The sequence below is a fragment of the Antechinus flavipes genome, chromosome 4 (assembly GCF_016432865.1).
Source record: "Antechinus flavipes isolate AdamAnt ecotype Samford, QLD, Australia chromosome 4, AdamAnt_v2, whole genome shotgun sequence".
Taxonomy (NCBI): domain Eukaryota; kingdom Metazoa; phylum Chordata; class Mammalia; order Dasyuromorphia; family Dasyuridae; genus Antechinus; species Antechinus flavipes.
The window spans coordinates 52,365,501-52,378,310 of record NC_067401.1 but is presented as its reverse complement, the minus strand read 5'-3'; the positions used below and the strand labels follow the sequence as shown (position 1 = coordinate 52,378,310).

Genomic DNA, 12,810 nt, shown 5'->3' with positions numbered 1-12,810 from the left:
TACATGTCGGGTACTTTCCCTTTACCCCAAAGCTGTCTCCTGTAAAAGACTCAGAAGGGGTATGTCAGAATCAGCATCCCAAGGGCTCTGCGCTCAGCTCCTCAGCCGCAGCTCCTGAGACTAAACCGTGCTCCATTTTCTCGGGCATTCCCGCACCATCAGGCCAGTCCCTTCACGTCCTCAGTTTCCTCACGCTAAAAAAGCTGGAGCAGATGACCTTGAAGCTCCATTTCAGTTCCAGACCTACTATCCTAGGAAAAGTGCCTCTCTAAGTGTTGCTATATTTTTGTCATGAGTATAGAGAAGTTCATTCAACAGAAGATAAGAAATGGGCAGTTAAAACCTGGCCAGGGATTTCCACCACTGGCTACCACAGAGGTCCCCCTTCACACAGCCCCAGCACTAGGCACAGTGCCTGGCACTAGCAGGTGCTTAATAAATGTTTATTGAAAGAATGATGAATGAACGGATAGGTCCAAATGCTTGTGATGCTAAGACAAGGGAGCAGATCTTCCTGAAGGGAAGCCTTGGGATGGCAGCATTCCCAGGCCCTTGTGGTAGGATATCCAATTATGCTAGGAAACAACTCCAGAAACCCTTTTCAACTCTCCCTTCCATTTGGCTCCCCTTCTCCTTTCTTTCCTTCCCAAGGGCACGGCCCCTGACTGGATCCATCATCTCACAATTCTGAAGGCCTTTGAAAGCATGCCTAGGAAGGGCCAGTTATGGGCAAGGTTGTCCATTTTATATTTGTAGAGAACATTTCCTTCCAATCAATCAGTGAATATTTATTAAGCATCTACACCAGGCACTGTACTAACACTCAACAAATTCAATTTCACAAATATTTATTAAGCATCATCTAGATACCAGGTTCTGCACTATTGTTATTGTTGTCCAGTCTTTTGCCTGTATCCTACTCTGTAACCCCATGGACTTTTCCATAAGGTTTTCTTGGCAAAGATAGGAATGATTTGCCATTCCCTTCTCCAGGGTACACTCATTTTACAGATGAAGAAACTGAGGCAAATAGGGGTTAAGGAATTTATCCGAGTCACAAAGCCAGTAAGTGTTGGAGGTCATATTGAAGTCAAGATCTTTCTGACTCTAGGTCTGGTGCTCCCAATCCATACCACACCACCTAGCTACTTCAGGCACAGTCCCAGGCAACAGAAGCACAAAGGTGAAATCTAAACAGTTTCTTCCCTCCAGGAGCTTGAAGTCAAATAATTAATAAAATAAAAAATTGTAATAATAGCTAGCCTTTGTACAGCACTTGACATTTGCAAAGGCCCTTATGTAATGGTCCCTACAACAGCACCTTGAGATGCTATCATTATTCCCATTTTATAAACAAGCAAAGTGAGATGAGCAGAGGTTATTGGGTTCTGTTCCCCACTTTGCCCACCCATCATTCCAGCTTGCCTTTGACTTAGACTGTCTGCAGTGGGTGGTGTGACTAAAAGGCAATGAATGAAGGCAGGTATTATTTCTACCTGGTTGGAAGTCGTCCTTCCTCATCCTTCAAAGAAACTCTCTAGGCTCCCAGAAGATCCATCCATACAACCAGCACTGACTCCCACATCATCTTAAAGAAAATCACTTAAGGAAATGATGCCGGCCAGTTTCAATGGTCTTATGATGAAGAGAGTCATTTGCACTCAGAGAGAGGACTGTGAGAACTGAGTGTGGATCACAACATAGTATTTTCACTTTTTTGTTGTTTGCTTTCAGTTTGTTTTCTTGTTTTTTTTTCCCCTTTTTGATCTGGTATTTCTTGTGCAGTATGATAAATGTGGAAATATGTATAGAAGAATTGCACATGTTTAACATATATTGGATTACTTGCTGTTTGGGGAGGGGATGAAGGGAAGGGAGGGGAAAATTGGAACAAGGTTTTGCAAGGGTCAGTGTTGACAATTATCCATGCATATGTTTTGAAAATAAAAAGCCTTACTAAAAAAATTTTTAAAAAAGAAAAGAAAATTACCTTTGGTTTCTGCTCCTTGTACTACTACCAACCTTGGAAGCAGGCTGCTCACAGATGCAACTTGGCCAGGGGTAATATTATTGGTCAGCTGTAGCGCTGTGTGGGGCTTGATCCTTCCACTAGCTCAGCTCCTTTCTGCTGAATAAAAAAAAAGCACAAAGAAACACAAAATTTCCATTTGAAATATGAAGGTAGAATAGAAATCAAGGGCGTCTGGGAATCTTCTCATTGCAGTTTTATAAAAAACCAAGTGGTTTTTATATAGACATGTGTAGAGATACAGAGATAGAGATAACAAGTCTTTGGATATAAAGACAAAGATATCTATAGATACGACGCATAGAGATAATTTATCTGCCCAAATGGAAATGTTCTGGGCCTTGAAAGATTTCCAGGGAAAAGAATTGACTTCTTGTGAAAGAGAAAGGTTTTTTTTTTTTTTTCTTTCTAAAAGTCATCAAAGTACACTCAGTCTGAGATGTCCTAGGAAAAAATGACTGTGTACCCTGTCAGTCAATAGATATTTGTAAACTACCTACTGTGTGACAGGAAATATCTAAGTACTCTGGCTAGAAAAGGAAGCAAAGATAATCCCTGTTCTCTGGTGTTCTTAAGAAAAAATCACCTCCCCAATTTGGGCCTCAGGTTCCCTCAATTCTACAATGAGAAAAGTCAGACCAGTAACCTTTAAGGTCTCTTCTAACACCAGATATATGCAAACCCCTTGAGAGATTATTTCACTTGTTGGGTCTCCAGAGTCTGGCCACAACAGTCCCTTAATCAATACTTGCTAATTAATTACCCTATGATCCTCTGAGCCATTTCCCCCGAGAGGTGTTAGTACTGCCAGACTTGTCTCCTTTTCTCATCTTTTCCAAGGACACTTACCTAGATCTCTCCTTTGCTTCTGTCATAACATACTTTGCAATTTACCTTTCTCCCAATGTTTTCCTATCCCTCTCCCCTCCAACTGAATGTAAACCCCTTAGGGATGGGGGGGGGGGGGAAGGGAGAGGTTTGATCTTCATATATCCAGCACCCAGCAAGTCATGGCCCTAATTTAATTTGTCAAACTGAGTTAAGTTAAAACTACCTGATGGTCACAGGGAAGGAAGTTGGGACCCAGAATCTGAACACAGACATTTGAGTTCTAGCTTCTTTTTTGTCACACAGTAATAGCATCACACAATAATGATAACCACCATTTATAGCTAGAATGCATGATGACTTACAAAACGTTATCTCCCTCGAGCCTCCCTACAACCTGTGAAATACAGGTGTTCCTGATTTACAGGGAGGGGGAAGAGTATGGAAGTGACTTGCCCAGGATCCTACAGTTAGATGGAGATAGGATTTGAATTCTAATCTTTCTCTGACTCCAACACTCTGAATGCAAGCCACCTAGCCATGAGTCTTCCTCTTTCCCCATATGTAAAGCTCTTGTAAACCTCCAAACATTCCTCTAAAATATTACACCCCCCCCCTCGCCAATCTAGGAATACCATTGTTCTGACACTGACAATCTGCTTGATTCTGCTCCGTCCTATGAGCCATAGAATTAGCACATCAATGATAGAAAGCTGGATAAATGTATCTCCTTGCTTATGTTTGCTGCTAATTTCTTTTGGACATTCTGCCTACCTTGCAGTGGCCTGTTTCTGTCTCTGTCTCTGTACCTCTGTCTCTGTACCTCTGTCTCTGTGTCATCTCTTTCTCTCTGTCACTGTCTCTCAATGTCTTTATCTTTTTCTTCTTTCATCCCTCTGCCTTCTCTCTCCCTAACAGCTAGCTCCAAATGCCCTGCTGCTGTCTTCTCTCACAGGTGCCTCATCTTTGCCTCTGCCCCTTGTCCTTGTTTCCTGATGCGACTTCCAAGACTTTTAAAAAAATTTTTAAATTTTATTTAGGTTAGACATGTACATTCATTTAACATTTTTAATTTTAACTTAATTTTAATTTAACATATTTCTATATGAGTCATGCTGGAAGAGAACAGTCAGAACAAAAGGGGAAAACCATGAGAAAGAAAAAAAAGGTGAAAACAGTGTGCTTCAATCTGCATTTAGTCTCCATATTCTCTCTCTGGATGTGGATGGCATTTTCCATCCAAAGTTTATTGGAATTGTCTTGTATCACTGAATTGCTGAGGAATCTAAGATCATCACACAGTCTTGCTGTTACTGTGTGCAATGTTCTCCTGGTTCTGCTCACTTCACTCAGCATCAGTTCATTTAAGTCTTTCCAGGCTTTTCTGAAATCATCCTAATCATCATTTCTTTAGAACAATAATATTCTATTACATTTCTATACCATGACTTGTCCAGATCAATGGGCATCCACTCAACTTCCATTTCCTTGCCAACAGAAAAAGAGCAACTACAAACTTTTTTTGCACATGTGGGTTCTTTTCCCGCTTTTATGATTTCTTTGGAATACAGACCCAATAGAGGCACTATTGGATCAAAGGCATTTCCAGACTTTTAAGCTCCCACCTTCTCTTGTTTCTCTATCATTTGGGGATTAAAAACCTTTTCTTCCTCAGTTTATACCACAAACCATCATTGTTTGGAACTCATGGTATGCAACTCTCTCCATTAATACAGATCCATAATTACTCTGTCATTGATACCTTACAGGTATATCCTGTGAGAACCTCTGAAAGACTGAATGACTTGCCTCGGATCATATACTTAATTTGGATCAGAGACAGTATTTAAATTAAGCTACATCTTCCTGATTGCAAGATCAGCCCTACAAGCATTATGTGGCTCTTCCTCAACTTGCCCAAAATAAGTCTTTGGGAAATATTTGCTGACATCACTAGGTATGTATCCTAAAGAGATTTAAAAAAAGGGGGAAGTGATGCATTTGTATAAAGTTATATAGCAACTCCTTTTTGTGGTTGCAAAGAATTGGAAATCAAGGACATGCCATCAATTGGGGAATTACTGAATAAATTGTGCTATGTGGTTGTGAGAAAATGCGATGCTATAAGAAATGATGAACAGATTGGTTTCAGAAAAATCTAGAAGATTTATATGAACTGCTGCAAAGTGAAGTAAACAGAACCAGGAGCACATTGTATACAATGGCAACAATATTGTGAGGATGATAACTGTGAAAGACTTAGCTACTGATTATGACAATGATCTAGGCAATTCCAAAAGACCCATGATGAAAAATGCTGTCCATCTCCCAGAGAAATGACATTCTTGATGTACCTGATGAATTCTGAGTACAAATTGAAGCCTTTTTTTTTTTTTTACTTTGCTTTCTTGTGTGTATTTTCTTTTGCAATATGGCTAATACATAAATATGTTTTGCATGTCTTCATTTATATAATTAATATATTACTTACCTTTTCAAGGAGCAGAAAAGGCAGGAGAGAGAATTTAGAACTCAATATTTTTTAAATGAATGTTAATAATCTGTGTAATATAACTGGGAAGTACTTAACAAAATAAATATAAATATAAGTTTTTAAAAAAGAAATTATTTGTTATATATGAATGAGCTTCTCACCAAATACAGGGACATTTCCTGTCTCTTGATTCTCCATGCCTCCACTATCTCTATTCTCAGATCTATCCTATACACTATTACCAGACTAATCTTCTTAAGCTCTGCTTTTATCATGTGATTTTTTTCTGCTTCAAAACCTATAATCTCTCATTAATTCCTAGTGCATCCCATCTCAATTCCTCTGTATTTTTCAGAACCCTCTCTCATTTTCCCTGTCCTATCCCATTTTCTTTGCTGTTATTTCCCAATAAAGACTCTTCTCCTTAAGCTGGGCTTTTTACTGTCTTGCCCATTATATCCTATTCATTTTTTTTTTCACCCATGAGCTTTTACTCATGAAATGATATCACTTTATAGAACTAAGATCTTTCTTCACAATGCTGCTGGTAGAGCAAATAATATTATCCCCATCTTACAGATGAGGAAATTGATTCCCTGAGACAAGTAATGACTTGCCTGTGATCACATAGTTATTAGGGTCTGAGTCAAGTTATTAGGTGGCAACAGTGGATAAAATGCAGGGCCTGAAGTCAGAAAAATCTAAATCTGGCTCAGGTACTTCCTAGCTGAGTGATCCTGAATAAGTCATTTCCTCATCTATAAAATGAACTGGAGAAGAAAATGGCAAACCACTTCAGTATCTTTGCCATGAAAACCCCAAATGAGGTCATAGAGTCAGATGTGCTCTACTGAGCCATCTAGAAAAAATGCAGAAGATCACAAAAAGCACTCCACTTCTGTACCCCATATTAAATAGAGCAATATGGAATTTGAACTCTTTTTCGAGACAGCAGCTGAAGAGACCTAAGAGATACATGGTCTGGACCTGAAGTCAGGAGAACCTGAGTTCAAATTCAGCCTTAAGACATTTGCCAGCTATGTAAATCTGGACAAATCACTAATTTCTATCTAAAACCCTCTATCTCTCAAGGTTATTCTGAAGATAAAATAAGATATTTCTTAAACACTTCAGAAATCTTAAAATACTATATAAATGCTAAATGTTGATATTTGGGAAGCAAAGTCATCTAGCCCAGTGATCTCTAAACTTTTTTAAAATCATGAATGTTATAAATAAAAAAAAAAAAATTCTATATGGATATATGTATATATGTGTATATATGTATGTGTCACACACATACACACACACACACGTACACCTCTAGATGGATGAGGGATAAAGTACTGGGTCTGTAATCAGGAATTCAAATTTGACTTCAGATACTATGACCTGGGGAGACTGATTACCTTTGTTTGCCTAACTCCACTAGAGAAGGAAATGATAAACATTCCAGTATCTTTGCCATCATGGATAGTGTTGGCTATGTCTTGATCCACAATCTCACAGAGTCAGTAATGACTGAACAACAACTCAAGTTTTACTGTGTACATTATAAAGCTTCCACAGACAAAAAATTTTTTTAAAGATAAAATAGTTGATCTGAAAGTCAATAGGGGGAACTTCTGGGATTTATTGAGAAGGGTAATAGTAACATGGTGAAGAAAATCACTTTGGCAGCTGTGTGGAGGATGGCTCTGAAAAGGGAGAAATGAAGTGAGACCGTTGAATAGTCTAGGGGAGAGGTGAATCAGGGCTTGAATTCGAGTGTGAGATACATGAGTAGAAAAGGGGACGGATTTGACAGATGATGCACTAGAAATGATAAAATCTGACAACTATCTGAATGTGTGGGGAGAGTGGAAGCAAAGGTTGATAATGCCTTGGACAGTAATAGGGAAGTTCCAAAGAGAAATAGGTTTAAGTTTAGTTGAATAGATAATATTGAGATCTGCTATGCAGATTGCAACACATCTAAGCTAGTTCATTCATCCTGTGTGACTCATTACTCACCCACTGAAAATGAAAAAGGGGTCTTACTCACTTGGCCATTGCCCCAAATCCCAGAAACTAGCACCTGCTGAAGCCAGGAAGTAGTCTGGGGAGCAGATAGGGGTGGGCAGAGGGTGAGACAAGTTGGGGGAAGGGAAGAGTGGGGTGGGGATGGGGACTTTTGCCTGCTCAGCTGCTTCAGGGTCCTCGATTCGATTAGGTTATAACTGCCATCGAGATGCTAGCACACCTGTCACAAGCCACAGGAGGCCAGTGGTGGGGCTAGACAAAGTGTAAGAGGGTTGAGCAAAAAGGGGGATTGTGTAATCAAATAGCTTTGATTAGCCATCAGGAATAAGGAGGTGGGATGAGACCCATCTTCCTACCCTTCCACTGGTTAGTCACAAACCCTTGGGGAATCATGCCCAATCATCCCAAGACCTCAGAACCCCTTTTTAGAAGACCCTTATTTTGGGAGGTTGGATATGGAATTAGGAAAACCTGGGTTCAAAATTTGCTTGGGCTTTTGTAAGCAGAAAGGTCTTTAGCTATCTCCCAAAGTTTGAGACAGTACCCTAAGATTATATAAATTACAATGTAGAGGGAGCATCCTCTACACAGTTCCCCGTGATGAAATCACTTGTGTGGTCCAAAAAAAGAAGAAAAACTGGGGATTATTAAGAGCATATATCTCAAAGGACTGTTATAAAGACTCAAATCAGATGATGTATGCAAAGTACTTTGCCAAGGATGTGAACCAGCATTATCAATAGAATACTTGCACACAGTAGGTACACAAGAACTATTTTTTCACTGATCAATTGATTGTTACAGCCAATGGCAACTTCAGAACTTCAGATTCTAGGAATGTTTCTTCAGCCTGGTACAATCATGTATCTCCAAACACACACAGTCACTGTATCTCTTGCTACCACACCTCTGTCTCTTTCATGGTTCAGGATAAAATGTGTGCTGCAAACTCCAGTTCAAGCCTATCTAGAAAAGCTTCTTCTTCCACTTCCCTGCTTCTCTTAGCCTTATTTACCATCTTAGCCCTGTCCACTGGTCATCTGTCTCTAAGAGCCTCTGACGGTAGCTTTGACGGTAGCCTTGTTCTGGGGTGCCACTCCCTGAATGTGGAAAATAACACTTAAGGCTTTTCATCTTCAAAGCCATATCCCAGATAAACAAGCATTAATTTAGCTGGACACTCCCCTGTGCAGCTGGCCACTGTCATTATTCTTGCTCATCTGAATTCACTGAGGGACAGACGGCAAGAACAGTGTGAGATTCAGGGACTAATTTGTGCAAGATCACAAGGTGACCCAGGAGACAAGAGAGGAAGATTTCTGAACCCTTGCTACCCCAGACTGGAGTACCCTACCCTCAGCTCCCTCAGTTCAGAAATACAGGTAGCAATTATCAGATGTCTCCATTCAGGTTAGGCTGATGCTTCTTAGTGGGGCTTTTGTCTGAAGGTCTTTTTTTGATCTCTCAATTTTCAGAAGTCTTTTCTCACTGAGGGGCAGTTAAATGTTACAATGGACAGAATGCTAGATCTGGAGTCAGAAAAACTCATCTTCATGAATTCAATCTAGCCTCAGATGCTTCCTAGCTGTGTGACCCAAGACATAATTTAACCCTGGTTAGCCTCAGTTTCCACATTTGTAAAATGAGGGGGAGAAGGAAATGCCAAAACTACTATCAGTATGTCAAAAAAAAAAAAAAAACCCAAATGGGGTCATGAAAAGTCAGACATGACTAATCCATAAAACAGCTTCTTTTTCTCCCAGCCCCCAATGTTATTTTGCCTTTATTTTCTATAAGAGACACAGTATGATGTAATGGAGAGACCTAGTCTTATAGTTAGAAGACCTGAATTAAGTACACATCAGACAAATACTGATTGTGTGACCCTCTAACTACATAGGATAGCTCTCTGGATCTAAGTAGTAAAGAATGTACTGACCTGCTTGATAGAAGGACTTTACTAAGCCAGAAATTACCTGTTCCAATTAAGTGATTGTTCTGGTCTCCCTTAATTTTTTTTTTTTTGTGAGGCAATTGGGGTTAAATGACTTGCTAGTAAGTGTTATGATTTGAACTCAGATACTCTGAACTGATGCTCTATTCACTGTGCTATCTAGCTGCCCACTCCATTCTTACTTTAATACTTAACCATATATTTTGTTCGTGATTATCTGTGTCTAAGTTGTTCTTCTCAATAAAAGACTGCTGAAGGAAAGAAACTTTCATTTTTGCCTTTTTAAACCTGGTGCTTAAAATAGTACCTTGCATACAATTGGCACTCAATCAATAACTGAATTGTCTCCACATGAAGTTAAGCTCCAGGATCTATCATATCTCCCAGCATCTCTTTCCAGCATAGTTGGTTTATTTTTCCTCCCAAACTCTGATCTTAAACCCAGTACCAATTCTCAGAATCTGTGCTAGATACTTGCCTTCACTATGATAACTAAGGGTCAACCTAGATTAAGCAACAATAAATCTTTCGTGTCTCTTTGATATGTTAAGAAGCAAAAACCAGGGGCAGATTTGAATTTTCCTATTTTTTTTTCCTCTGCTTCCCTCTCATTTCCCAATCTATGAACAAGTATTTACTGAGCAACACACCTTGTACCACCATCAGAGGAATTATAAGACAGTACTGCTCATAGGCAGGGATTTCCAACTAGTTTCGATTGGGAGGAAGGCATAGACCTGGGCATGATACAGTGTGATGTCATAAAAAGAGCTCTGGATAGAAGTCTTTTTCACTGTCTATGACACTTGTTCATGTGGTGACAGTAGGTAGGTCCTTTTTTCGGACTCTTAATTTCTTCATATTATTATCCATTATTCCCACATAATGGGAATAATACCTGCTCTACTAGGTGTGAGGAAAACACTTTGCAAACCTCTGAAATGGGAACTATTACTAATAAAGAACAGCATATAATAGCACTTAATAAAGCAATTAATCTCCCTAACTTGCAAGATTGCTTTGAGGCTGTCCCACACAAATCTTTATTTTCTTTTAATTTCCCAGAAAAACTTATCTCTCCTTTCACTTGACACAACTCCATCCTCTACAAATCTCCTAGAAGCTCCCAAAATTAGACCTAGATTCTTCTCGGTTCCATAAGGAGGTATAAATGCAAGAACTAAAAAACCTCTAAATTATGGTTATGTTCTTTTAAATAAATTTAAGCTCCTCCTCTCCTCAGTGTGTTTTGCCCATGGGCAGGAAGCTTAGAGTAGCAACAGCTTGTTCAGGCTGTTCCTTTCATTCACTTTCCTACCTGGCACCTTCTTCCTTTCCTTCTCCAATAGAGGATCCTTCTAGAGTTTCTTCGATCCCAATCCTGTGTACCAATTGGTGATCACCTCTGCCAACTGTCATGGAACCTTCCATCCTACCCATTCCATCATCCTCACCCTTCCCCCACTCCTTCAGATCTCTTTGTACAATAAAAAGGAAAAAAATAGTAATTTCCAGCTGCCTATCACCAACTGCCTCCTATAGCTAAGCAATTGGATATCCTATATTCATCTCAATCTCAATATACATTTAACATTTTTCTCTTCAACTCTTCCCCTTTTCCCAACTTTCTGTATTTCTTTAGAGGGTACCACTAGTCTTTTATTAGCTAAGTTTATACCCTCAGAATCACTGTCAAAATTTATTTTAACATCGTTTCTCTGCACCTCTTCCCCTTTCCTGAACTTTCTATATTTCTTTAGAGGATACCGCTATTCTTTATCAGCTAAGTTTACAGCCTCAGAATCCATCAACTCTTCCTTCTCCAACTTTATATTCAATCAGTTGCCAACTTTTGTTGAACATAGTGCCTAGTTCAAAGTGTCTAATAAGCTTTTGATTGTTAATTGATCCACAATATCTTTGGGATCTATTTCCCTTCTCTCAACTAATCCAAATTCTCATCAGCTCTCACCTCCATCTCTCCAATAATGGGTCTCCCTGACTCAAATCCCTTCTATTCTCCAATCCATCTTCCACACAGCTGTCTAATTATTTTCTTAAAATACAGATTTGACCATATCACTCTTTTGATTAAAGAAGCTCCATTCTTCCTTTTAAGATATAATACAAACTCTTCTGATTGACTTAAAGGCCTTCACAATATGGATCCATCAATTATTTCCAGTCTTATTACCCATTACTCCCCTTCAAGTAATCTATGGTCCAACCACTTGGCTTACTTGTTGTTCTTAGACACTATATTCCATCAAACTGATGTCCTTGCTTTCAGTTCAGCCACCACAGTCATTATTTAGGGGAGGAACCCCCGTGGAGAAGGAGCCAACATCCCTACCACCACCAACTGCCAACCAACTGCCATCAGCAGGGCAGCCAAGTCAGCCTAACTGGAACATCAAGGAACCCTGAGGAAAATACAGGAAGTACCATGAGTCAGATGGGTCAAACCACTGACCATCATCTCCTTTCAGATGCTAGTAGAGGTGGCCCAGGATTCAAGAGCCCCATAAATAGCAACACCCTATCCAGAGCACCAGCCCTGCTATCCACCCCTGTCCTTCACAACCATCATCCAAGGACTTATTCCTTATAGAGATGGATCTTGGCAATAGTTTCTGTCAAGCCTTTAGTCCATTCTCTATCTGGTTAGTGGCCACTGCTCCTGAAGAGCAGGAAAGGAAAATTCTCTTGACCACAGTCTTTGACATGGTCAAATAGTTCAAAATCAGAAACAGATTTTCCCTGCAATGGAAATGACTTTACAGAAGATAAACCATCATCTCCTTTGCTGCTGCATCTAAAGGGCTATTGAGCTTTTTCATTTGCAGAAGATTCCTCCTTTATGTATTGTTCCCCCTAAAAGAATGTTAGCTTTTGAGAGCAGGGACTCTTGCTTTTCCATTTGGTTCTCAAATATATATTTTATTGATGTCTTTTATTTTTTATATCTCATGGATTTCCTCCTCTATCCCTCCCTGCCTTCCAGATAGTCATCCCTTAATACATATATACACACAGAATCCCATATATACACACAAAGAATTTTTTAAAAGAAGAGAAATATAATTTAATAAAACTAATCAAGAGTAAGTCAACAAACATTTATTTAAATTCTTACCATGTGCCAAACATGATGCTATGTGGTAGGGATATAAATATAAGGAAAAATCAATTATTGCTCCCAGTGAGCTCAAAAGGTTTTTTTGGGGAAACAACATGCAAATAACAATGTACAAATAAAATATGCTGGATTACAGGATAAATAGGATGATCAACAGAGGGAAGACTTTATCAGCATGGGGACATTCAGCAAATAGGGTCAAGGAGGCAAGGAGAGACAGGGTTGGGATACGATATGATTTACCTTAAAATTTTCCATTTTAGTCAATGTTCCACACCTGTGGGCTATTCTGCAATGAAATTAGGAAGTATCTTCCCATATCTTTTTTACAGGCCAAGCTTAGA

At 39.3% G+C, this 12,810-nt stretch overlaps 1 protein-coding gene across 3 annotated transcripts in view; it reads right to left on the bottom strand.

Moving 5' to 3' along the window:
* The window catches only part of TMIGD3 (transmembrane and immunoglobulin domain containing 3), a 68,674-nt gene extending 56,932 nt beyond the window's left edge, over window positions 1–11,742 (bottom strand). For 2 of the 3 annotated variants that reach the window (XM_051993036.1, XM_051993034.1), the window contains exons 1-2: window positions 11,568–11,742; window positions 1,991–2,128 (exon numbers count right to left, since the gene is read on the bottom strand). The gene's annotated coding sequence lies outside the window, so the exon portion shown is untranslated. The remainder of the gene's footprint in view (window positions 1–1,990; window positions 2,129–11,567) is intronic. The other variant, XM_051993035.1, reaches the window with a different exon arrangement.
* Window positions 11,743–12,810: the final 1,068 nt, after the last annotated feature.